The sequence below is a fragment of the Lepus europaeus genome, chromosome 11 (assembly GCF_033115175.1).
Source record: "Lepus europaeus isolate LE1 chromosome 11, mLepTim1.pri, whole genome shotgun sequence".
Lineage (NCBI taxonomy): Eukaryota > Metazoa > Chordata > Mammalia > Lagomorpha > Leporidae > Lepus > Lepus europaeus.
The window spans coordinates 101,672,552-101,698,515 of record NC_084837.1 but is presented as its reverse complement, the minus strand read 5'-3'; positions in this window follow the sequence as shown (position 1 = coordinate 101,698,515).

The window sequence follows — 25,964 nt, the reverse complement described above, 5'->3', positions numbered from 1 at the left end:
GACAAACAAACATGATATTTCTGTTTGTATAGATGACACTTTATGCACTTGCGTAATGAAAATACTTTGCTTTTCTCCAAAACTATTTTTATTCTGATTTTGTCAGACTATTACATACGAATTCCACCTCACGTTATCCGGATATGACTGGATGAAACCAGAAATATCCGGTTGTCTTTTGGCTAACTGACTCCGAAATATTGTGAAAGACTCTGTGTTTTGTTTTCTGGATATTATCGATGGACTGTATTGTTTTGAATTTTTTTATTAGGGAACATTTAATTTTGTACCGTTGAAACACTAATTGGTTCATCAAGGGGACACCAGCTCTACACATTCGTATTTTCTAGGGAGAAAGCTAGAGGAAGTTCGGCAAACAAACATGATATTTCTGTTTGTATCGATGACATTTTTTGCACTTATCTAAGGAAAAGACTTTGCTTTCCTCCCAAACCATTTTTACTATGATTCTCTCAGTCCATTACATATGAATTCCACACAACTTTGTCCGGATATGACTGAATGAAACCAGAAATATCCGGTTGTTTTTTGGCTAATTCAATCCGAAATATTGTGAAATCCTCTGTGTTTGTGTTTTCTGGATATTATCAACGGACTTTATTGTTTTGAATGTTTTTTATCAGGGAACATTTAATTTTGTGCTTGGAAACACTAATTGGTTCATCATGGGAACACCAGCTCTACACATTCATATTTTCTAGGGAGAAACCTAGAGGAACTGCGACAAACAAACATGTTTCTGTTTGTATAGATGACATTTTATGCACTTGCCTAAGGATAAGACTTTGCTTTTGACCAAAACCATTTTTACTGTGATTTTCTCGGTACATTACATACGAATTCCACACCACTTTGGCCGGTTATGACTGGATGAAACCAGAAATATCCGGTTGTGTTGTGGCTAACTCAATCCCAGATATTGCTACATCCTCAGTGTCTGAGTTTTCTGGATATTATCAATGGACTTTATTGTTTTGCATATTTTTATCAGGGAGCATTTAATTTTGTGCTGGGAAACACTAATTGCTTCCACATGGAGACACCAGCTCTACACATTCGTATTTTCTAGGGATTAAGGGAGAGGAACTGTGGCAAACAAACATAATATTTCTGTTTGTATAGATGACATTTTATGCACTTGCCTAACGAAAAGACTTTGCTTTTCTCCAAAACCATTTTTACTGTGATTTTCTCGGTCCATTACCTATTAATTCCACACCACTTTGTCCGGATATGGATGGATGAAACCAGAAATATCCGGTTGTGTTTTGGCTAACTCCATCCCAGATATTGGTACAGCCTCTGTGTTTGTGATTTCTGGATATTATCGACGGACTTTATTGTTTTGATATTTTTTGTCACGGAACATTTAATTTTTACCGCAGAAACACAAATAGGTTCAACATGAGGACACCAGCTCTACATTTTCGTATTTTCTAGGGAGAAATCAAGAGGAACTGAGGCAAACAAACATGATATTTCTGTTTGTATAGATAACATTTTGTGGACTTGCCTAAAGAAAAGACTTTGCTTTTCTCAAAAACCATTTTTACTGTGATTTTCTCGGTCTATTGCACACGAATTCCACCCCACTTTGTCCACATATGACTGGATGAAACCAGAAATATCCGCTTGTGTTCTGGCTAACTCAATCCCAGATATTGCTACAGCCTCTGTGTTTGTGTTTTCCGGATATTTTCAAAGGACCTTATAGTTTTGAATGTTATTTATTGGGGAGCATTTAATTTTGAGCTTAGGTACACTAATTGGTTCGACAGGGAGACACCAGTCTACACATTCGTATTTTCTAGAGAGAAAGCTAGAGGAAATGCAGCAAACAAACATGATATTTCTGTTTGTATAGATGAGATTTTAAACACTTGCCAACACAGAGACATTGCATTTCTACAAAACCATTTTTACTGTGATTTTCTCCGTCCATTGCATACGAATTCCACACCAATTTCTCCGGATATGACTGGATGAAACCAGAAATATCTGGTTGTGTTTGGCTAATCAATCCCAGATATTGTGAAAGCCTCTGTGTTTGTGTTTTCTGGATATTATCAACGTGCTTTATTGTTTTGAATATTTTTATCAGGGAACATTTAATTTTGTACCATAGAAACACTAATTAGTTCAACAGGGAGACACCAGCTCTACACATTCTTATTTTCTAGGGAGAAAGCTAGAGGAACTGCGGCAAACAAACATGATATTTCTGTTTGTATAGATGACATTTTATGCACTTGCCTAAAGAAAAGACTTTACTTTTCTCAAAAACCATTTTTACTGTGATTTTCTCAGTCCAAGGCATATGAACTCCACACCACTTTTTCCGGAAATGCCTGGATGAAACCAGAAATATCCGGTTGTGTTTTGGCTAACTAAATCCGAAATATTGTGAAAGACTATGTGTTTGTTTTTTCTGCATATTATGAACAGACTTTATTCTTTTGAGTGTTTTTATCAGGGAACATTTAATTTTGTACCATACAAACACTAAATGGTTCAACATGGAGACACTAATCTACACATTCGTATTTTCCAGGGAGAAAGCTAGAGGAACTCTGGCAACAAACATGATTTTTCTGTTTGTATAGATGATATTTTATGCACTTGCCTAACGAAAAGAATTTGCTTTTCTCCAAAACCATTTTTACTGTGATTTTCTGGGTCCATTGCATACAAATTCCACCCCACTAGGTCCGGAAATGACTGGATGAAACCGGAAATATCCGGTTGTGTTTTGGCTAACTCAATCCCAGATATTGCTACAGCCTCTGTGTTTGTGTTTTCCGGATATTATCAATGGACTTTATTGTTTTGAATTTTTTTATCACTGAACATTTAATTTTGTGCTGGGAAACACTAACTCGTTCCACATGGAGAAACCAGCTCTACACATTTGTATTTTCCAGGCAGAAAGCTAGAGGAACTTCGGCAGACAAACATTATATGTCTGTTTGCATAGATGACATTTTATGCACTTGCCTAAAGAAAAGACTTTGCTTTTCTTCAAATCCATTTTTACTACGATTTTCTCGGTGCATTGCATATGAATTCCACACCACTTTGTCCAGATATGACTGGAGGAACCCAGAAATATCCAGTTGTGTTTTGGGTAACTCAATCCCAGATATTGCTACTGCCTCTGTGTTTGTGTTTTCCGGATAATATCAACGGACTTTATGGTTTTGAATGTTTTTTATCAGGAAACATTTAATTTTTTGCTTGGAAACACTAATTGGTTCCACATGGAGACACCAGCTCTACATATTCGTATTTTCTAGGGAGAAAGCTAGAGGAACTGTGGCAAACAAACATGATATTTCTGTTTGTATACATGGCATTTTATGCACTTGCCTAACAAAAAGACTTTGCTCTTTTCCAGTACCATTTTTAATCTGATTTTCTCGGCCCATTGAATACGAATTCCACCCCACTTTGTCCGGATAGGCCTGGGTGTAACCAGAAATATCCAGTTGTGTTTCGGTTAACTCAAACCAGATATTGCTACAGCTTCAGTGTTTGTGTTTTCTGGATATTATCGATGGACTTTATTGTTTTGAAACTTTTTATTAGGGAACATTTAATTTTGTACCATAGAAACACCAATTGGTTCCACATGGAGACAGCAGCTCTACACATTCATATTTTCTAGTGAGAAAGCTAGAGGAACTGCCACACACAAACAGGATATATCGGTTTGTGTAGATGACATTTTATGCACTGTCCGAAGGAAAAGACTTTGCTTTTCTCCCAAACCATTTTTACTGTGAATTTCTCCGTCCATTGCTTACGAATTCCACCCCACTTTGTCCAGATATGACTGGATGAAACCAGAAATATCCGGTTGTGTTTTGGCTAACTCAATCCCAGATATCGCTACAGGCTCTGTATTTCTGTTTACCGGATATTATCAACGGACTGTATTGTTTTGAAAGTTTTTTATCAGGGAACATTTAATTTTGTACTGTGAAACACTAGTTGACTATATGGAGACACCAGCTCTACACATTCTTCTTTTCTAGGATAAAATCTAGAGGAACTCCGGCAAACAAACATAATATTTTTGTTTGTATAGGTGACATTTTATGCACTTGCCTAAAAAAAAGACTTTGCTTTTCTCCAAAACCATTTTTACTGTGATTTTCTCGGTCCTTGCATACGAATTCCACACCACTTTGTCCGGATATGACTGGATGAAACCAGAAATATCCTGTTTTCTTTTGGCTAACTCAATCCCAGATGTTGCTACAGCCTCTGTGTTTGTGTTTTCCGGATATTATCAACAGACTTTATTGTTTTGAATGTTTTTATCAGAAAACATTTAATTTTGCGGTTGGAAACACTAATTGGTTCCATATGTAGACACCAGCTCTACACATTCGTATGTTTAAGGGAGAATGCTAGAGGAACTGCGGCAAACAAACATGATATTTCTGTTTGTATAGATGACATTTTATGCACTTGCCTAACGAAAAGACTTTGCTTTCCTCCAAAACCATTTTTACTGTGATTTTCTTGGTCCATTGCATATGAATTCCACCAAACTTTGTCCGGATTTGACTGGATGAAATCAGAAATATCCGGTTGTGTTTTGGCTAACTCAATCCCAGATATTGCTACAGCCTCTGTGTTTCAGTTTACCGGATATTATCAATGGACTGTATTGTTTTGAATGTTTTTTTTTAACTTTTATTTAATGAATATAAATTTCCAGTATACAGCTTATGGATTACAATGGCTTCCCCTTCCCATAATTTCCCTCCCACCTGCAACCCTCCTCTCTCCCGCTCCCTCTCCCTTTCCATTCATATTAAGATTCATTTTCAATTCTCTTTATATGCAGAAGATCAATTTAGTATAAAGATTTTAACAGTTTGCACCCACATAGAAACACAAAGTGAAACATACTGTTTGAGTACTAGTTATAGCATTAAATCAAAATGTACAGTACATTAAGGACAGAGATCCCACATCAGGAGCAAGCGCACAGTGACTCCTGTTGTTGACCCAACAAATTGACACTCTAGTTTATTGCACCAGTAACCACCCTAGGCTGTCATCATGAGTTGCCAAGGCTATGGAAGCCTTCCAAGTTCGCCGACTCTGATCATATTTAGACAAGGTCATAAAAGACAGGGTGAGGATAGTAACCAATGATCCTAAGAGTGGCATTAACCAGGTTTGAACAATTATACAGCATTAAGTGGGGAAGAGGACCATCGGTACACACAGGTTGGGAGTAGAGCCATTGGTGGTAGAGTAGAGGTTATGATTACAAAGGAATGAGACCCAAGTGCACTAGACAGGGTCTAGAACAAAGGACAGAGTCATTATTAGAGGAGCTAAGAAAGGTGCTGTCTAAGCTACAATTAAGTTTTCTGATTGAGAGGCAAATAGAACCTGATAGAAGGGGCTTGATAATAATCTGGTGGGCTTTAGGCCTTGTAAGTTAAGAGGCCCAGAACTATCTATCTCTTCACATGGGGTATATCCTAAGGGAGGTGTGAACCTCCTAGGGGAAGGCACTCTGTTGACTTTCATTACTTGGCTGGGCTGGGAGGAGAGCTGGCCAGGTAAAGGCAGGTGGCATCTCTAACAAGAAATTTACAGTTCTGCCTGCAATGTTGCTGACCCTACTTGATCATACCCTCAGCTGCAGTGGTCACTTTGGAAGTTGGGCTGAGTGGAGGGCTTTTCAGCTTGGAGCCAATAAGATCTGTGGCTCTGACCTGGGCATCCTTCGACTCCAGGGCAGGTCCATTTCCAGTGATCCAACTCTTGGCAGAGCTGCCAGGGCTCTTCACAAGCTGACTTCTGCTGAAGCCCAGGCTTACCACATTGAACGCCACTGCATTGGACTGGCCTGTTGGGTCTCCTTGAGGGCAGATCGCCATTCACATCAGCCATTAATAGGCCTGCCACCCATTGCTTCTGATGCCTAGCTTTCTTTTCCTCCTGGTTTGTGTTAAAGCAGACCAGAGGATGCAAGTCAAGGGAGTGCCCAAGTCCCATCTCTAATCTTCGGTGGCCTGAACTACAAGTCTATAGTCACAGGCATGTTCTGTAGTAGTTTTTCTAAGGTAGACAATGCCCATGAGGAAAATTATATTCTCACTTTAAAACTTTCTTTCCCTTTGGTCTGATAGGGAGGTTTTTTTTCTACTTACTGTATACTTCGCTGATGGCGATGTGAATCTAGCTATGAGATTATTAGTTAAGTTCTTATTTTGGCTATGCTATTACAGAAAAATGTTAGCCATCTCTTTTGTAAGGTCTAAAGATGAAATTGTGCGTCCTACAGATTCCTTCATAATAGAATTAGTTCCCTACCTTGAAGAGAATAGAGAAATGAAAGAACAAGTTGGGCTTAGAATAGAGAAATGAGGGAGCAAGTCCTAGATCGCTTGCTGACAATAGCAATATTGCATGAATACTTAGCAAACCGTTTCAACCATTAGATAAGAACTTAAGAAAACATTTACCAGAAGGTCCAATGCCTTCTATAAATTTTAAGAATCATGTATTTGAAAACACCTCTTAAATATCTAAGATGGTGTAGTTTGTTTAACCAGTAAACTTAAGCACAACCATATAAAATGTTTTTAGTTTCTTTCTACCAACACGTTTAAAACATATGATACACAGATTCAGGTCCCACAAATTAAAATGTATCTTTGATTGATTTTAGCAGCTTAAATTTATGGACAATCTTATCTATAAGCCATTTAAAATAAAACTCTTAATAAAATTTCCCCATGTGGACATACAATATGTACACACCTATAACATAGCATATCAAAATCCAAAATATCTGGTTGAATGTTTTTTATCAGGGAATATTTAATTTTGTGCTGGGAAACACTAATTGGTTCCACATAGAGACACCAGCTCTACACATTCATATTTTCTAGGGAGAAAGCTACAGGAACTGCAGCAAACAAACCTATTTCTGTTTGTATAGATGACATTTTATGCACTTGCCTAACAAAAAGACTTTGCTTTTCTCCAAAACCATTTGTACTGTGATTTTCTCATTCCATTGCATACGAATTCCACACCACTTTGTCCGGATATGACTGGATGAAACCAGAAATATCCGGTTGTGTTTTGGCTAACTCAATCCCAGATATTGCTACAGCCTCTGTGTTTGTGTTTTCTGGATATTGTCGATGGACTATATTGTTTTGAATGTTTTTATCAGGGAACATTTAATTTTGTACCATTGAAACACTAATTGGTTCATCATGGGAACACCAGCTGTACACGTTCGAATTTTCTAGGGAGAAAGCTCGAAGAACTGCGGCAAAGAAACATGATATTTCTGTTTGTATCGATGACATTTTATGCACTTGCCCAATGAAAATACTTTGCTTTTCTCCGAAACCATTTGTACTGTGATTTTTTCATTCCATTGCATACGAATTCCACACCACTTTGTCCGGATATGACTGGATGAAACCGGAAATATGCGGTATTGTTTTGGATTATTCTATCCCAGATATTGCTACAGCCTCTGTGTTTGTGTTTTCCGGATATTATCCAAGGACTTTATTGTTTTGAATGCTTTTATCCAGGAACATTTAATTTTGTACCGCTGAAACTCTAATTGGTTCATCATGGGGACACCAGCTCTACACATTCAAATTTTCTCAGGAGAAAGCTAGAGGAACTGCGGCAAATAAACATGATATTTCTGTTTGTATAGATGACATTTTATGAACTTGCCTAACGAAAAGTCTTTGCTTTTCTCCAAAACCATTTTTACTGTGATTTTCCTGGTCCATTTAATACGAATTCCACAGTAGTTTGTCCGGATGTGCCTGGTTGGAACCGGAAATATCCGGTTTTGTTTTGGCTAACTGAATCCCAGATATTGCTACAGCATCTCTGTTTTGTTTGCTTTCTGGATATTATCAACGGACTTTATTGTTTTGAATGCATTTTATCAGGGAAGATTTTATTTTGAGTTTGGATACAGTAATTGGTTCCACATGGAGACACCAGCTCTACACATTCGTATTTTCTAGGGAGAAACTAGAGGAACTACGGCAAACAAACATGATATTTCTGTTTGTATAGATGACATTTTATGCACTTGCCTAACGAAAAGACTGATTTTCTCCAAAGCCATTTTTCTTTGTTTTTCTCAGTCCATTACATAGGAATTCCACACCAGTTTGTCTGGATATGACTGGATGAAACCGGAAATATCCGGTTGTGTTTTGGGTAACTCAATCTGAAATATTGTGAAAGACTCTGTGTTTGTGTTTTCTGGATATTATCAATGGAATTTATTGTTTTGTATATTTTTAATCAGGGAACGTTTAATTTTGTGCTTGGAAACACTAATTGGTTCATCATGGGAACACCAGCTCTACACATTCATATTTTCTAGGGAGAAGCTAGAGGAACTGTGACAAACAAACATGTTTCTGTTTGTATAGATGACATTTTATGCACTTGCCTAAGGATAAGACTTTGCTTTTGACCAAAACCATTTTTACTGTGATTTTCTCAGTCCATGGCATACGAATTCCACACCACTTTGTCCGGATATGACATGTAGAAACCGGAAATATCCGGTTGTGTTTTGGCTAATTCAATCCCAGATATTGCTACAGCCTCTGTGTTTGTGTTTTCTGGATATTATCGATGGACTTTATTGTTTTAAATTTTTTTATTAGGGAACATTTAATTTTGTACTGTTGAAACACAAATTGGTAGATCAAGGGGAACACCAGCTCTACACATTTGTATTTTCTATGTAGAAAGCTAGAGGAACTGCGGCAAACAAACATGATATTTCTGTTTGTATAGATGAGATTTAATGCACTTGCCTAAAGAAAAGACTTTGCTTTTCTCCAAAACCATTTTTAATGTGATATTCTCGGTCCATTGCATATGGATTGCACACCCGTTTGTCCGGATATGACTGGATGAAACCGGAAATATCCGGGTTTGTTTTGGCTAACTCAATCCCAGATATTGCTACAGCCTCTGTGTTTGTGTATTCCTGATATTATCCATGGACTTTATTGTTTTGAATGTTTTTTTTAATCAGGGAACATTTAATTTTTTGCTTGGAAACACTAATTGGTTCCACAAGGAGACACCAGCTCTACACATTTGTATATTCTATAGAGAAAGCTAGAGGAACTGTGACAAACAAACATGATATTTCTGTTTGTATAGATGACACTTTATGCACTTGCGTAATGAAAATACTTTGCTTTTCTCCAAAACTATTTTTATTCTGATTTTGTCAGACTATTACATACGAATTCCACCTCACGTTATCCGGATATGACTGGATGAAACCAGAAATATCCGGTTGTCTTTTGGCTAACTGACTCCGAAATATTGTGAAAGACTCTGTGTTTTGTTTTCTGGATATTATCGATGGACTGTATTGTTTTGAATTTTTTTATTAGGGAACATTTAATTTTGTACCGTTGAAACACTAATTGGTTCATCAAGGGGACACCAGCTCTACACATTCGTATTTTCTAGGGAGAAAGCTAGAGGAAGTTCGGCAAACAAACATGATATTTCTGTTTGTATCGATGACATTTTTTGCACTTATCTAAGGAAAAGACTTTGCTTTCCTCCCAAACCATTTTTACTATGATTCTCTCAGTCCATTACATATGAATTCCACACAACTTTGTCCGGATATGACTGAATGAAACCAGAAATATCCGGTTGTTTTTTGGCTAATTCAATCCGAAATATTGTGAAATCCTCTGTGTTTGTGTTTTCTGGATATTATCAACGGACTTTATTGTTTTGAATGTTTTTTATCAGGGAACATTTAATTTTGTGCTTGGAAACACTAATTGGTTCATCATGGGAACACCAGCTCTACACATTCATATTTTCTAGGGAGAAACCTAGAGGAACTGCGACAAACAAACATGTTTCTGTTTGTATAGATGACATTTTATGCACTTGCCTAAGGATAAGACTTTGCTTTTGACCAAAACCATTTTTACTGTGATTTTCTCGGTACATTACATACGAATTCCACACCACTTTGGCCGGTTATGACTGGATGAAACCAGAAATATCCGGTTGTGTTGTGGCTAACTCAATCCCAGATATTGCTACATCCTCAGTGTCTGAGTTTTCTGGATATTATCAATGGACTTTATTGTTTTGCATATTTTTATCAGGGAGCATTTAATTTTGTGCTGGGAAACACTAATTGCTTCCACATGGAGACACCAGCTCTACACATTCGTATTTTCTAGGGATTAAGGGAGAGGAACTGTGGCAAACAAACATAATATTTCTGTTTGTATAGATGACATTTTATGCACTTGCCTAACGAAAAGACTTTGCTTTTCTCCAAAACCATTTTTACTGTGATTTTCTCGGTCCATTACCTATTAATTCCACACCACTTTGTCCGGATATGGATGGATGAAACCAGAAATATCCGGTTGTGTTTTGGCTAACTCCATCCCAGATATTGGTACAGCCTCTGTGTTTGTGATTTCTGGATATTATCGACGGACTTTATTGTTTTGATATTTTTTGTCACGGAACATTTAATTTTTACCGCAGAAACACAAATAGGTTCAACATGAGGACACCAGCTCTACATTTTCGTATTTTCTAGGGAGAAATCAAGAGGAACTGAGGCAAACAAACATGATATTTCTGTTTGTATAGATAACATTTTGTGGACTTGCCTAAAGAAAAGACTTTGCTTTTCTCAAAAACCATTTTTACTGTGATTTTCTCGGTCTATTGCACACGAATTCCACCCCACTTTGTCCACATATGACTGGATGAAACCAGAAATATCCGCTTGTGTTCTGGCTAACTCAATCCCAGATATTGCTACAGCCTCTGTGTTTGTGTTTTCCGGATATTTTCAAAGGACCTTATAGTTTTGAATGTTATTTATTGGGGAGCATTTAATTTTGAGCTTAGGTACACTAATTGGTTCGACAGGGAGACACCAGTCTACACATTCGTATTTTCTAGAGAGAAAGCTAGAGGAAATGCAGCAAACAAACATGATATTTCTGTTTGTATAGATGAGATTTTAAACACTTGCCAACACAGAGACATTGCATTTCTACAAAACCATTTTTACTGTGATTTTCTCCGTCCATTGCATACGAATTCCACACCAATTTCTCCGGATATGACTGGATGAAACCAGAAATATCTGGTTGTGTTTGGCTAATCAATCCCAGATATTGTGAAAGCCTCTGTGTTTGTGTTTTCTGGATATTATCAACGTGCTTTATTGTTTTGAATATTTTTATCAGGGAACATTTAATTTTGTACCATAGAAACACTAATTAGTTCAACAGGGAGACACCAGCTCTACACATTCTTATTTTCTAGGGAGAAAGCTAGAGGAACTGCGGCAAACAAACATGATATTTCTGTTTGTATAGATGACATTTTATGCACTTGCCTAAAGAAAAGACTTTACTTTTCTCAAAAACCATTTTTACTGTGATTTTCTCAGTCCAAGGCATATGAACTCCACACCACTTTTTCCGGAAATGCCTGGATGAAACCAGAAATATCCGGTTGTGTTTTGGCTAACTAAATCTGAAATATTGTGAAAGACTATGTGTTTGTTTTTTCTGCATATTATGAACAGACTTTATTCTTTTGAGTGTTTTTATCAGGGAACATTTAATTTTGTACCATACAAACACTAAATGGTTCAACATGGAGACACTAATCTACACATTCGTATTTTCCAGGGAGAAAGCTAGAGGAACTCTGGCAACAAACATGATTTTTCTGTTTGTATAGATGATATTTTATGCACTTGCCTAACGAAAAGAATTTGCTTTTCTCCAAAACCATTTTTACTGTGATTTTCTGGGTCCATTGCATACAAATTCCACCCCACTAGGTCCGGAAATGACTGGATGAAACCGGAAATATCCGGTTGTGTTTTGGCTAACTCAATCCCAGATATTGCTACAGCCTCTGTGTTTGTGTTTTCCGGATATTATCAATGGACTTTATTGTTTTGAATTTTTTTATCACTGAACATTTAATTTTGTGCTGGGAAACACTAACTCGTTCCACATGGAGAAACCAGCTCTACACATTTGTATTTTCCAGGCAGAAAGCTAGAGGAACTTCGGCAGACAAACATTATATGTCTGTTTGCATAGATGACATTTTATGCACTTGCCTAAAGAAAAGACTTTGCTTTTCTTCAAATCCATTTTTACTACGATTTTCTCGGTGCATTGCATATGAATTCCACACCACTTTGTCCAGATATGACTGGAGGAACCCAGAAATATCCGGTTGTGTTTTGGGTAACTCAATCCCAGATATTGCTACTGCCTCTGTGTTTGTGTTTTCCGGATAATATCAACGGACTTTATGGTTTTGAATGTTTTTTATCAGGAAACATTTAATTTTTTGCTTGGAAACACTAATTGGTTCCACATGGAGACACCAGCTCTACATATTCGTATTTTCTAGGGAGAAAGCTAGAGGAACTGTGGCAAACAAACATGATATTTCTGTTTGTATACATGGCATTTTATGCACTTGCCTAACAAAAAGACTTTGCTCTTTTCCAGTACCATTTTTAATCTGATTTTCTCGGCCCATTGAATACGAATTCCACCCCACTTTGTCCGGATAGGCCTGGGTGTAACCAGAAATATCCAGTTGTGTTTCGGTTAACTCAAACCAGATATTGCTACAGCTTCAGTGTTTGTGTTTTCTGGATATTATCGATGGACTTTATTGTTTTGAAACTTTTTATTAGGGAACATTTAATTTTGTACCATAGAAACACCAATTGGTTCCACATGGAGACAGCAGCTCTACACATTCATATTTTCTAGTGAGAAAGCTAGAGGAACTGCCACACACAAACAGGATATATCGGTTTGTGTAGATGACATTTTATGCACTGTCCGAAGGAAAAGACTTTGCTTTTCTCCCAAACCATTTTTACTGTGAATTTCTCCGTCCATTGCTTACGAATTCCACCCCACTTTGTCCAGATATGACTGGATGAAACCAGAAATATCCGGTTGTGTTTTGGCTAACTCAATCCCAGATATCGCTACAGGCTCTGTATTTCTGTTTACCGGATATTATCAACGGACTGTATTGTTTTGAAAGTTTTTTATCAGGGAACATTTAATTTTGTACTGTGAAACACTAGTTGACTATATGGAGACACCAGCTCTACACATTCTTCTTTTCTAGGATAAAATCTAGAGGAACTCCAGCAAACAAACATAATATTTTTGTTTGTATAGGTGACATTTTATGCACTTGCCTAAAAAAAAGACTTTGCTTTTCTCCAAAACCATTTTTACTGTGATTTTCTCGGTCCTTGCATACGAATTCCACACCACTTTGTCCGGATATGACTGGATGAAACCAGAAATATCCTGTTTTCTTTTGGCTAACTCAATCCCAGATGTTGCTACAGCCTCTGTGTTTGTGTTTTCCGGATATTATCAACAGACTTTATTGTTTTGAATGTTTTTATCAGAAAACATTTAATTTTGCGGTTGGAAACACTAATTGGTTCCATATGTAGACACCAGCTCTACACATTCGTATGTTTAAGGGAGAATGCTAGAGGAACTGCGGCAAACAAACATGATATTTCTGTTTGTATAGATGACATTTTATGCACTTGCCTAACGAAAAGACTTTGCTTTCCTCCAAAACCATTTTTACTGTGATTTTCTTGGTCCATTGCATATGAATTCCACCAAACTTTGTCCGGATTTGACTGGATGAAATCAGAAATATCCGGTTGTGTTTTGGCTAACTCAATCCCAGATATTGCTACAGCCTCTGTGTTTCAGTTTACCGGATATTATCAATGGACTGTATTGTTTTGAATGTTTTTTTTTAACTTTTATTTAATGAATATAAATTTCCAGTATACAGCTTATGGATTACAATGGCTTCCCCTTCCCATAATTTCCCTCCCACCTGCAACCCTCCTCTCTCCCGCTCCCTCTCCCTTTCCATTCATATTAAGATTCATTTTCAATTCTCTTTATATGCAGAAGATCAATTTAGTATAAAGATTTTAACAGTTTGCACCCACATAGAAACACAAAGTGAAACATACTGTTTGAGTACTAGTTATAGCATTAAATCAAAATGTACAGTACATTAAGGACAGAGATCCCACATCAGGAGCAAGCGCACAGTGACTCCTGTTGTTGACCCAACAAATTGACACTCTAGTTTATTGCACCAGTAACCACCCTAGGCTGTCATCATGAGTTGCCAAGGCTATGGAAGCCTTCCAAGTTCGCCGACTCTGATCATATTTAGACAAGGTCATAAAAGACAGGGTGAGGATAGTAACCAATGATCCTAAGAGTGGCATTAACCAGGTTTGAACAATTATACAGCATTAAGTGGGGAAGAGGACCATCGGTACACACAGGTTGGGAGTAGAGCCATTGGTGGTAGAGTAGAGGTTATGATTACAAAGGAATGAGACCCAAGTGCACTAGACAGGGTCTAGAACAAAGGACAGAGTCATTATTAGAGGAGCTAAGAAAGGTGCTGTCTAAGCTACAATTAAGTTTTCTGATTGAGAGGCAAATAGAACCTGATAGAAGGGGCTTGATAATAATCTGGTGGGCTTTAGGCCTTGTAAGTTAAGAGGCCCAGAACTATCTATCTCTTCACATGGGGTATATCCTAAGGGAGGTGTGAACCTCCTAGGGGAAGGCACTCTGTTGACTTTCATTACTTGGCTGGGCTGGGAGGAGAGCTGGCCAGGTAAAGGCAGGTGGCATCTCTAACAAGAAATTTACAGTTCTGCCTGCAATGTTGCTGACCCTACTTGATCATACCCTCAGCTGCAGTGGTCACTTTGGAAGTTGGGCTGAGTGGAGGGCTTTTCAGCTTGGAGCCAATAAGATCTGTGGCTCTGACCTGGGCATCCTTCGACTCCAGGGCAGGTCCATTTCCAGTGATCCAACTCTTGGCAGAGCTGCCAGGGCTCTTCACAAGCTGACTTCTGCTGAAGCCCAGGCTTACCACATTGAACGCCACTGCATTGGACTGGCCTGTTGGGTCTCCTTGAGGGCAGATCGCCATTCACATCAGCCATTAATAGGCCTGCCACCCATTGCTTCTGATGCCTAGCTTTCTTTTCCTCCTGGTTTGTGTTAAAGCAGACCAGAGGATGCAAGTCAAGGGAGTGCCCAAGTCCCATCTCTAATCTTCGGTGGCCTGAACTACAAGTCTATAGTCACAGGCATGTTCTGTAGTAGTTTTTCTAAGGTAGACAATGCCCATGAGGAAAATTATATTCTCACTTTAAAACTTTCTTTCCCTTTGGTCTGATAGGGAGGTTTTTTTTCTACTTACTGTATACTTCGCTGATGGCGATGTGAATCTAGCTATGAGATTATTAGTTAAGTTCTTATTTTGGCTATGCTATTACAGAAAAATGTTAGCCATCTCTTTTGTAAGGTCTAAAGATGAAATTGTGCGTCCTACAGATTCCTTCATAATAGAATTAGTTCCCTACCTTGAAGAGAATAGAGAAATGAAAGAACAAGTTGGGCTTAGAATAGAGAAATGAGGGAGCAAGTCCTAGATTGCTTGCTGACAATAGCAATATTGCATGAATACTTAGCAAACCGTTTCAACCATTAGATAAGAACTTAAGAAAACATTTACCAGAAGGTCCAATGCCTTCTATAAATTTTAAGAATCATGTATTTGAAAACACCTCTTAAATATCTAAGATGGTGTAGTTTGTTTAACCAGTAAACTTAAGCACAACCGTATAAAATGTTTTTAGTTTCTTTCTACCAACACGTTTAAAACATATGATACACAGATTCAGGTCCCACAAATTAAAATGTATCTTTGATTGATTTTAGCAGCTTAAATTTATGGACAATCTTATCTATAAGCCATTTAAAATAAAACTCTTAATAAAATTTCCCCATGTGGACATACAATATGTACACACCTATAACATAGCATATCAAAATCCAAAATATCTGGTTGAATGTTTTTTATCAGGGAATATTTAATTTTGTGCTGGGAAACACTAATTGGTTCCACATAGAGACACCAGCTCTACACATTCATATTTTCTAGGGAGAAAGCTACAGGAACTGCAGCAAACAAACCTATTTCTGTTTGTATAGATGACATTTTATGCACTTGCCTAACAAAAAGACTTTGCTTTTCTCCAAAACCATTTGTACTGTGATTTTCTCATTCCATTGCATACGAATTCCACACCACTTTGTCCGGATATGACTGGATGAAACCAGAAATATCCGGTTGTGTTTTGGCTAACTCAATCCCAGATATTGCTACAGCCTCTGTGTTTGTGTTTTCTGGATATTGTCGATGGACTATATTGTTTTGAATGTTTTTATCAGGGAACATTTAATTTTGTACCATTGAAACACTAATTGGTTCATCATGGGAACACCAGCTGTACACGTTCGAATTTTCTAGGGAGAAAGCTCGAAGAACTGCGGCAAAGAAACATGATATTTCTGTTTGTATCGATGACATTTTATGCACTTGCCCAATGAAAATACTTTGCTTTTCTCCGAAACCATTTGTACTGTGATTTTTTCATTCCATTGCATACGAATTCCACACCACTTTGTCCGGATATGACTGGATGAAACCGGAAATATGCGGTATTGTTTTGGATTATTCTATCCCAGATATTGCTACAGCCTCTGTGTTTGTGTTTTCCGGATATTATCCAAGGACTTTATTGTTTTGAATGCTTTTATCCAGGAACATTTAATTTTGTACCGCTGAAACTCTAATTGGTTCATCATGGGGACACCAGCTCTACACATTCAAATTTTCTCAGGAGAAAGCTAGAGGAACTGCGGCAAATAAACATGATATTTCTGTTTGTATAGATGACATTTTATGAACTTGCCTAACGAAAAGTCTTTGCTTTTCTCCAAAACCATTTTTACTGTGATTTTCCTGGTCCATTTAATACGAATTCCACAGTAGTTTGTCCGGATGTGCCTGGTTGGAACCGGAAATATCCGGTTTTGTTTTGGCTAACTGAATCCCAGATATTGCTACAGCATCTCTGTTTTGTTTGCTTTCTGGATATTATCAACGGACTTTATTGTTTTGAATGCATTTTATCAGGGAAGATTTTATTTTGAGTTTGGATACAGTAATTGGTTCCACATGGAGACACCAGCTCTACACATTCGTATTTTCTAGGGAGAAACTAGAGGAACTACGGCAAACAAACATGATATTTCTGTTTGTATAGATGACATTTTATGCACTTGCCTAACGAAAAGACTGATTTTCTCCAAAGCCATTTTTCTTTGTTTTTCTCAGTCCATTACATAGGAATTCCACACCAGTTTGTCTGGATATGACTGGATGAAACCGGAAATATCCGGTTGTGTTTTGGGTAACTCAATCTGAAATATTGTGAAAGACTCTGTGTTTGTGTTTTCTGGATATTATCAATGGAATTTATTGTTTTGTATATTTTTAATCAGGGAACGTTTAATTTTGTGCTTGGAAACACTAATTGGTTCATCATGGGAACACCAGCTCTACACATTCATATTTTCTAGGGAGAAGCTAGAGGAACTGTGACAAACAAACATGTTTCTGTTTGTATAGATGACATTTTATGCACTTGCCTAAGGATAAGACTTTGCTTTTGACCAAAACCATTTTTTACTGTGATTTTCTCAGTCCATGGCATACGAATTCCACACCACTTTGTCCGGATATGGACATGTAGAAACCGGAAATATCCGGTTGTGTTTTGGCTAATTCAATCCCAGATATTGCTACAGCCTCTGTGTTTGTGTTTTCTGGATATTATCGATGGACTTTATTGTTTTAAATTTTTTTATTAGGGAACATTTAATTTTGTACTGTTGAAACACAAATTGGTAGATCAAGGGGAACACCAGCTCTACACATTTGTATTTTCTATGTAGAAAGCTAGAGGAACTGCGGCAAACAAACATGATATTTCTGTTTGTATAGATGAGATTTAATGCACTTGCCTAAAGAAAAGACTTTGCTTTTCTCCAAAACCATTTTTAATGTGATATTCTCGGTCCATTGCATATGGATTGCACACCCGTTTGTCCGGATATGACTGGATGAAACCGGAAATATCCGGGTTTTTTGGCTAACTCAATCCCAGATATTGCTACAGCCTCTGTGTTTGTGTATTCCTGATATTATCCATGGACTTTATTGTTTTGAATGTTTTTTTTAATCAGGGAACATTTAATTTTTTGCTTGGAAACACTAATTGGTTCCACAAGGAGACACCAGCTCTACACATTTGTATATTCTATAGAGAAAGCTAGAGGAACTGTGACAAACAAACATGATATTTCTGTTTGTATAGATGACACTTTATGCACTTGCGTAATGAAAATACTTTGCTTTTCTCCAAAACTATTTTTATTCTGATTTTGTCAGACTATTACATACGAATTCCACCTCACGTTATCCGGATATGACTGGATGAAACCAGAAATATCCGGTTGTCTTTTGGCTAACTGACTCCGAAATATTGTGAAAGACTCTGTGTTTTGTTTTCTGGATATTATCGATGGACTGTATTGTTTTGAATTTTTTTATTAGGGAACATTTAATTTTGTACCGTTGAAACACTAATTGGTTCATCAAGGGGACACCAGCTCTACACATTCGTATTTTCTAGGGAGAAAGCTAGAGGAAGTTCGGCAAACAAACATGATATTTCTGTTTGTATCGATGACATTTTTTGCACTTATCTAAGGAAAAGACTTTGCTTTCCTCCCAAACCATTTTTACTATGATTCTCTCAGTCCATTACATATGAATTCCACACAACTTTGTCCGGATATGACTGAATGAAACCAGAAATATCCGGTTGTTTTTTGGCTAATTCAATCCGAAATATTGTGAAATCCTCTGTGTTTGTGTTTTCTGGATATTATCAACGGACTTTATTGTTTTGAATGTTTTTTATCAGGGAACATTTAATTTTGTGCTTGGAAACACTAATTGGTTCATCATGGGAACACCAGCTCTACACATTCATATTTTCTAGGGAGAAACCTAGAGGAACTGCGACAAACAAACATGTTTCTGTTTGTATAGATGACATTTTATGCACTTGCCTAAGGATAAGACTTTGCTTTTGACCAAAACCATTTTTACTGTGATTTTCTCGGTACATTACATACGAATTCCACACCACTTTGGCCGGTTATGACTGGATGAAACCAGAAATATCCGGTTGTGTTGTGGCTAACTCAATCCCAGATATTGCTACATCCTCAGTGTCTGAGTTTTCTGGATATTATCAATGGACTTTATTGTTTTGCATATTTTTATCAGGGAGCATTTAATTTTGTGCTGGGAAACACTAATTGCTTCCACATGGAGACACCAGCTCTACACATTCGTATTTTCTAGGGATTAAGGGAGAGGAACTGTGGCAAACAAACATAATATTTCTGTTTGTATAGATGACATTTTATGCACTTGCCTAACGAAAAGACTTTGCTTTTCTCCAAAACCATTTTTACTGTGATTTTCTCGGTCCATTACCTATTAATTCCACACCACTTTGTCCGGATATGGATGGATGAAACCAGAAATATCCGGTTGTGTTTTGGCTAACTCCATCCCAGATATTGGTACAGCCTCTGTGTTTGTGATTTCTGGATATTATCGACGGACTTTATTGTTTTGATATTTTTTGTCACGGAACATTTAATTTTTACCGCAGAAACACAAATAGGTTCAACATGAGGACACCAGCTCTACATTTTCGTATTTTCTAGGGAGAAATCAAGAGGAACTGAGGCAAACAAACATGATATTTCTGTTTGTATAGATAACATTTTGTGGACTTGCCTAAAGAAAAGACTTTGCTTTTCTCAAAAACCATTTTTACTGTGATTTTCTCGGTCTATTGCACACGAATTCCACCCCACTTTGTCCACATATGACTGGATGAAACCAGAAATATCCGCTTGTGTTCTGGCTAACTCAATCCCAGATATTGCTACAGCCTCTGTGTTTGTGTTTTCCGGATATTTTCAAAGGACCTTATAGTTTTGAATGTTATTTATTGGGGAGCATTTAATTTTGAGCTTAGGTACACTAATTGGTTCGACAGGGAGACACCAGTCTACACATTCGTATTTTCTAGAGAGAAAGCTAGAGGAAATGCAGCAAACAAACATGATATTTCTGTTTGTATAGATGAGATTTTAAACACTTGCCAACACAGAGACATTGCATTTCTACAAAACCATTTTTACTGTGATTTTCTCCGTCCATTGCATACGAATTCCACACCAATTTCTCCGGATATGACTGGATGAAACCAGAAATATCTGGTTGTGTTTGGCTAATCAATCCCAGATATTGTGAAAGCCTCTGTGTTTGTGTTTTCTGGATATTATCAACGTGCTTTATTGTTTTGAATATTTTTATCAGGGAACATTTAATTTTGTACCATAGAAACACTAATTAGTTCAACAGGGAGACACCAGCTCTACACATTCTTATTTTCTAGGGAGAAAGCTAGAGGAACTGCGGCAAACAAACATGATATTTCTGTTTGTATAGATGACATTTTATGCACTTGCCTAAAGAAAAGACTTTACTTTTCTCAAAAACCATTTTTACTGTGATTTTCTCAGTCCAAGGCATATGAACTCCACACCACTTTTTCCGGAAATGCCTGGATGAAACCAGAAATATCCGGTTGTGTTTTGGCTAACTAAATCTGAAATATTGTGAAAGACTATGTGTTTGTTTTTTCTGCATATTATGAACAGACTTTATTCTTTTGAGTGTTTTTATCAGGGAACATTTAATTTTGTACCATACAAACACTAAATGGTTCAACATGGAGACACTAATCTACACATTCGTATTTTCCAGGGAGAAAGCTAGAGGAACTCTGGCAACAAACATGATTTTTCTGTTTGTATAGATGATATTTTATGCACTTGCCTAACGAAAAGAATTTGCTTTTCTCCAAAACCATTTTTACTGTGATTTTCTGGGTCCATTGCATACAAATTCCACCCCACTAGGTCCGGAAATGACTGGATGAAACCGGAAATATCCGGTTGTGTTTTGGCTAACTCAATCCCAGATATTGCTACAGCCTCTGTGTTTGTGTTTTCCGGATATTATCAATGGACTTTATTGTTTTGAATTTTTTTATCACTGAACATTTAATTTTGTGCTGGGAAACACTAACTCGTTCCACATGGAGAAACCAGCTCTACACATTTGTATTTTCCAGGCAGAAAGCTAGAGGAACTTCGGCAGACAAACATTATATGTCTGTTTGCATAGATGACATTTTATGCACTTGCCTAAAGAAAAGACTTTGCTTTTCTTCAAATCCATTTTTACTACGATTTTCTCGGTGCATTGCATATGAATTCCACACCACTTTGTCCAGATATGACTGGAGGAACCCAGAAATATCCGGTTGTGTTTTGGGTAACTCAATCCCAGATATTGCTACTGCCTCTGTGTTTGTGTTTTCCGGATAATATCAACGGACTTTATGGTTTTGAATGTTTTTTATCAGGAAACATTTAATTTTTTGCTTGGAAACACTAATTGGTTCCACATGGAGACACCAGCTCTACATATTCGTATTTTCTAGGGAGAAAGCTAGAGGAACTGTGGCAAACAAACATGATATTTCTGTTTGTATACATGGCATTTTATGCACTTGCCTAACAAAAAGACTTTGCTCTTTTCCAGTACCATTTTTAATCTGATTTTCTCGGCCCATTGAATACGAATTCCACCCCACTTTGTCCGGATAGGCCTGGGTGTAACCAGAAATATCCAGTTGTGTTTCGGTTAACTCAAACCAGATATTGCTACAGCTTCAGTGTTTGTGTTTTCTGGATATTATCGATGGACTTTATTGTTTTGAAACTTTTTATTAGGGAACATTTAATTTTGTACCATAGAAACACCAATTGGTTCCACATGGAGACAGCAGCTCTACACATTCATATTTTCTAGTGAGAAAGCTAGAGGAACTGCCACACACAAACAGGATATATCGGTTTGTGTAGATGACATTTTATGCACTGTCCGAAGGAAAAGACTTTGCTTTTCTCCCAAACCATTTTTACTGTGAATTTCTCCGTCCATTGCTTACGAATTCCACCCCACTTTGTCCAGATATGACTGGATGAAACCAGAAATATCCGGTTGTGTTTTGGCTAACTCAATCCCAGATATCGCTACAGGCTCTGTATTTCTGTTTACCGGATATTATCAACGGACTGTATTGTTTTGAAAGTTTTTTATCAGGGAACATTTAATTTTGTACTGTGAAACACTAGTTGACTATATGGAGACACCAGCTCTACACATTCTTCTTTTCTAGGATAAAATCTAGAGGAACTCCAGCAAACAAACATAATATTTTTGTTTGTATAGGTGACATTTTATGCACTTGCCTAAAAAAAAGACTTTGCTTTTCTCCAAAACCATTTTTACTGTGATTTTCTCGGTCCTTGCATACGAATTCCACACCACTTTGTCCGGATATGACTGGATGAAACCAGAAATATCCTGTTTTCTTTTGGCTAACTCAATCCCAGATGTTGCTACAGCCTCTGTGTTTGTGTTTTCCGGATATTATCAACAGACTTTATTGTTTTGAATGTTTTTATCAGAAAACATTTAATTTTGCGGTTGGAAACACTAATTGGTTCCATATGTAGACACCAGCTCTACACATTCGTATGTTTAAGGGAGAATGCTAGAGGAACTGCGGCAAACAAACATGATATTTCTGTTTGTATAGATGACATTTTATGCACTTGCCTAACGAAAAGACTTTGCTTTCCTCCAAAACCATTTTTACTGTGATTTTCTTGGTCCATTGCATATGAATTCCACCAAACTTTGTCCGGATTTGACTGGATGAAATCAGAAATATCCGGTTGTGTTTTGGCTAACTCAATCCCAGATATTGCTACAGCCTCTGTGTTTCAGTTTACCGGATATTATCAATGGACTGTATTGTTTTGAATGTTTTTTTTTAACTTTTATTTAATGAATATAAATTTCCAGTATACAGCTTATGGATTACAATGGCTTCCCCTTCCCATAATTTCCCTCCCACCTGCAACCCTCCTCTCTCCCGCTCCCTCTCCCTTTCCATTCATATTAAGATTCATTTTCAATTCTCTTTATATGCAGAAGATCAATTTAGTATAAAGATTTTAACAGTTTGCACCCACATAGAAACACAAAGTGAAACATACTGTTTGAGTACTAGTTATAGCATTAAATCAAAATGTACAGTACATTAAGGACAGAGATCCCACATCAGGAGCAAGCGCACAGTGACTCCTGTTGTTGACCCAACAAATTGACACTCTAGTTTATTGCACCAGTAACCACCCTAGGCTGTCATCATGAGTTGCCAAGGCTATGGAAGCCTTCCAAGTTCGCCGACTCTGATCATATTTAGACAAGGTCATAAAAGACAGGGTGAGGATAGTAACCAATGATCCTAAGAGTGGCATTAACCAGGTTTGAACAATTATACAGCATTAAGTGGGGAAGAGGACCATCGGTACACACAGGTTGGGAGTAGAGCCATTGGTGGTAGAGTAGAGGTTATGATTACAAAGGAATGAGACCCAAGTGCACTAGACAGGGTCTAGAACAAAGGACAGAGTCATTATTAGAGGAGCTAAGAAAGGTGCTGTCTAAGCTACAATTAAGTTTTCTGATTGAGAGGCAAATAGAACCTGATAGAAGGGGCTTGATAATAATCTGGTGGGCTTTAGGCCTTGTAAGTTAAGAGGCCCAGAACTATCTATCTCTTCACATGGGGTATATCCTAAGGGAGGTGTGAACCTCCTAGGGGAAGGCACTCTGTTGACTTTCATTACTTGGCTGGGCTGGGAGGAGAGCTGGCCAGGTAAAGGCAGGTGGCATCTCTAACAAGAAATTTACAGTTCTGCCTGCAATGTTGCTGACCCTACTTGATCATACCCTCAGCTGCAGTGGTCACTTTGGAAGTTGGGCTGAGTGGAGGGCTTTTCAGCTTGGAGCCAATAAGATCTGTGGCTCTGACCTGGGCATCCTTCGACTCCAGGGCAGGTCCATTTCCAGTGATCCAACTCTTGGCAGAGCTGCCAGGGCTCTTCACAAGCTGACTTCTGCTGAAGCCCAGGCTTACCACATTGAACGCCACTGCATTGGACTGGCCTGTTGGGTCTCCTTGAGGGCAGATCGCCATTCACATCAGCCATTAATAGGCCTGCCACCCATTGCTTCTGATGCCTAGCTTTCTTTTCCTCCTGGTTTGTGTTAAAGCAGACCAGAGGATGCAAGTCAAGGGAGTGCCCAAGTCCCATCTCTAATCTTCGGTGGCCTGAACTACAAGTCTATAGTCACAGGCATGTTCTGTAGTAGTTTTTCTAAGGTAGACAATGCCCATGAGGAAAATTATATTCTCACTTTAAAACTTTCTTTCCCTTTGGTCTGATAGGGAGGTTTTTTTTCTACTTACTGTATACTTCGCTGATGGCGATGTGAATCTAGCTATGAGATTATTAGTTAAGTTCTTATTTTGGCTATGCTATTACAGAAAAATGTTAGCCATCTCTTTTGTAAGGTCTAAAGATGAAATTGTGCGTCCTACAGATTCCTTCATAATAGAATTAGTTCCCTACCTTGAAGAGAATAGAGAAATGAAAGAACAAGTTGGGCTTAGAATAGAGAAATGAGGGAGCAAGTCCTAGATCGCTTGCTGACAATAGCAATATTGCATGAATACTTAGCAAACCGTTTCAACCATTAGATAAGAACTTAAGAAAACATTTACCAGAAGGTCCAATGCCTTCTATAAATTTTAAGAATCATGTATTTGAAAACACCTCTTAAATATCTAAGATGGTGTAGTTTGTTTAACCAGTAAACTTAAGCACAACCGTATAAAATGTTTTTAGTTTCTTTCTACCAACACGTTTAAAACATATGATACACAGATTCAGGTCCCACAAATTAAAATGTATCTTTGATTGATTTTAGCAGCTTAAATTTATGGACAATCTTATCTATAAGCCATTTAAAATAAAACTCTTAATAAAATTTCCCCATGTGGACATACAATATGTACACACCTATAACATAGCATATCAAAATCCAAAATATCTGGTTGAATGTTTTTTATCAGGGAATATTTAATTTTGTGCTGGGAAACACTAATTGGTTCCACATAGAGACACCAGCTCTACACATTCATATTTTCTAGGGAGAAAGCTACAGGAACTGCAGCAAACAAACCTATTTCTGTTTGTATAGATGACATTTTATGCACTTGCCTAACAAAAAGACTTTGCTTTTCTCCAAAACCATTTGTACTGTGATTTTCTCATTCCATTGCATACGAATTCCACACCACTTTGTCCGGATATGACTGGATGAAACCAGAAATATCCGGTTGTGTTTTGGCTAACTCAATACCAGATATTGCTACAGCCTCTGTGTTTGTGTTTTCTGGATATTGTCGATGGACTATATTGTTTTGAATGTTTTTATCAGGGAACATTTAATTTTGTACCATTGAAACACTAATTGGTTCATCATGGGAACACCAGCTGTACACGTTCGAATTTTCTAGGGAGAAAGCTCGAAGAACTGCGGCAAAGAAACATGATATTTCTGTTTGTATCCATGACATTTTATGCACTTGCCCAATGAAAATACTTTGCTTTTCTCCGAAACCATTTGTACTGTGATTTTTTCATTCCATTGCATACGAATTCCACACCACTTTGTCCGGATATGACTGGATGAAACCGGAAATATGCGGTATTGTTTTGGATTATTCTATCCCAGATATTGCTACAGCCTCTGTGTTTGTGTTTTCCGGATATTATCCAAGG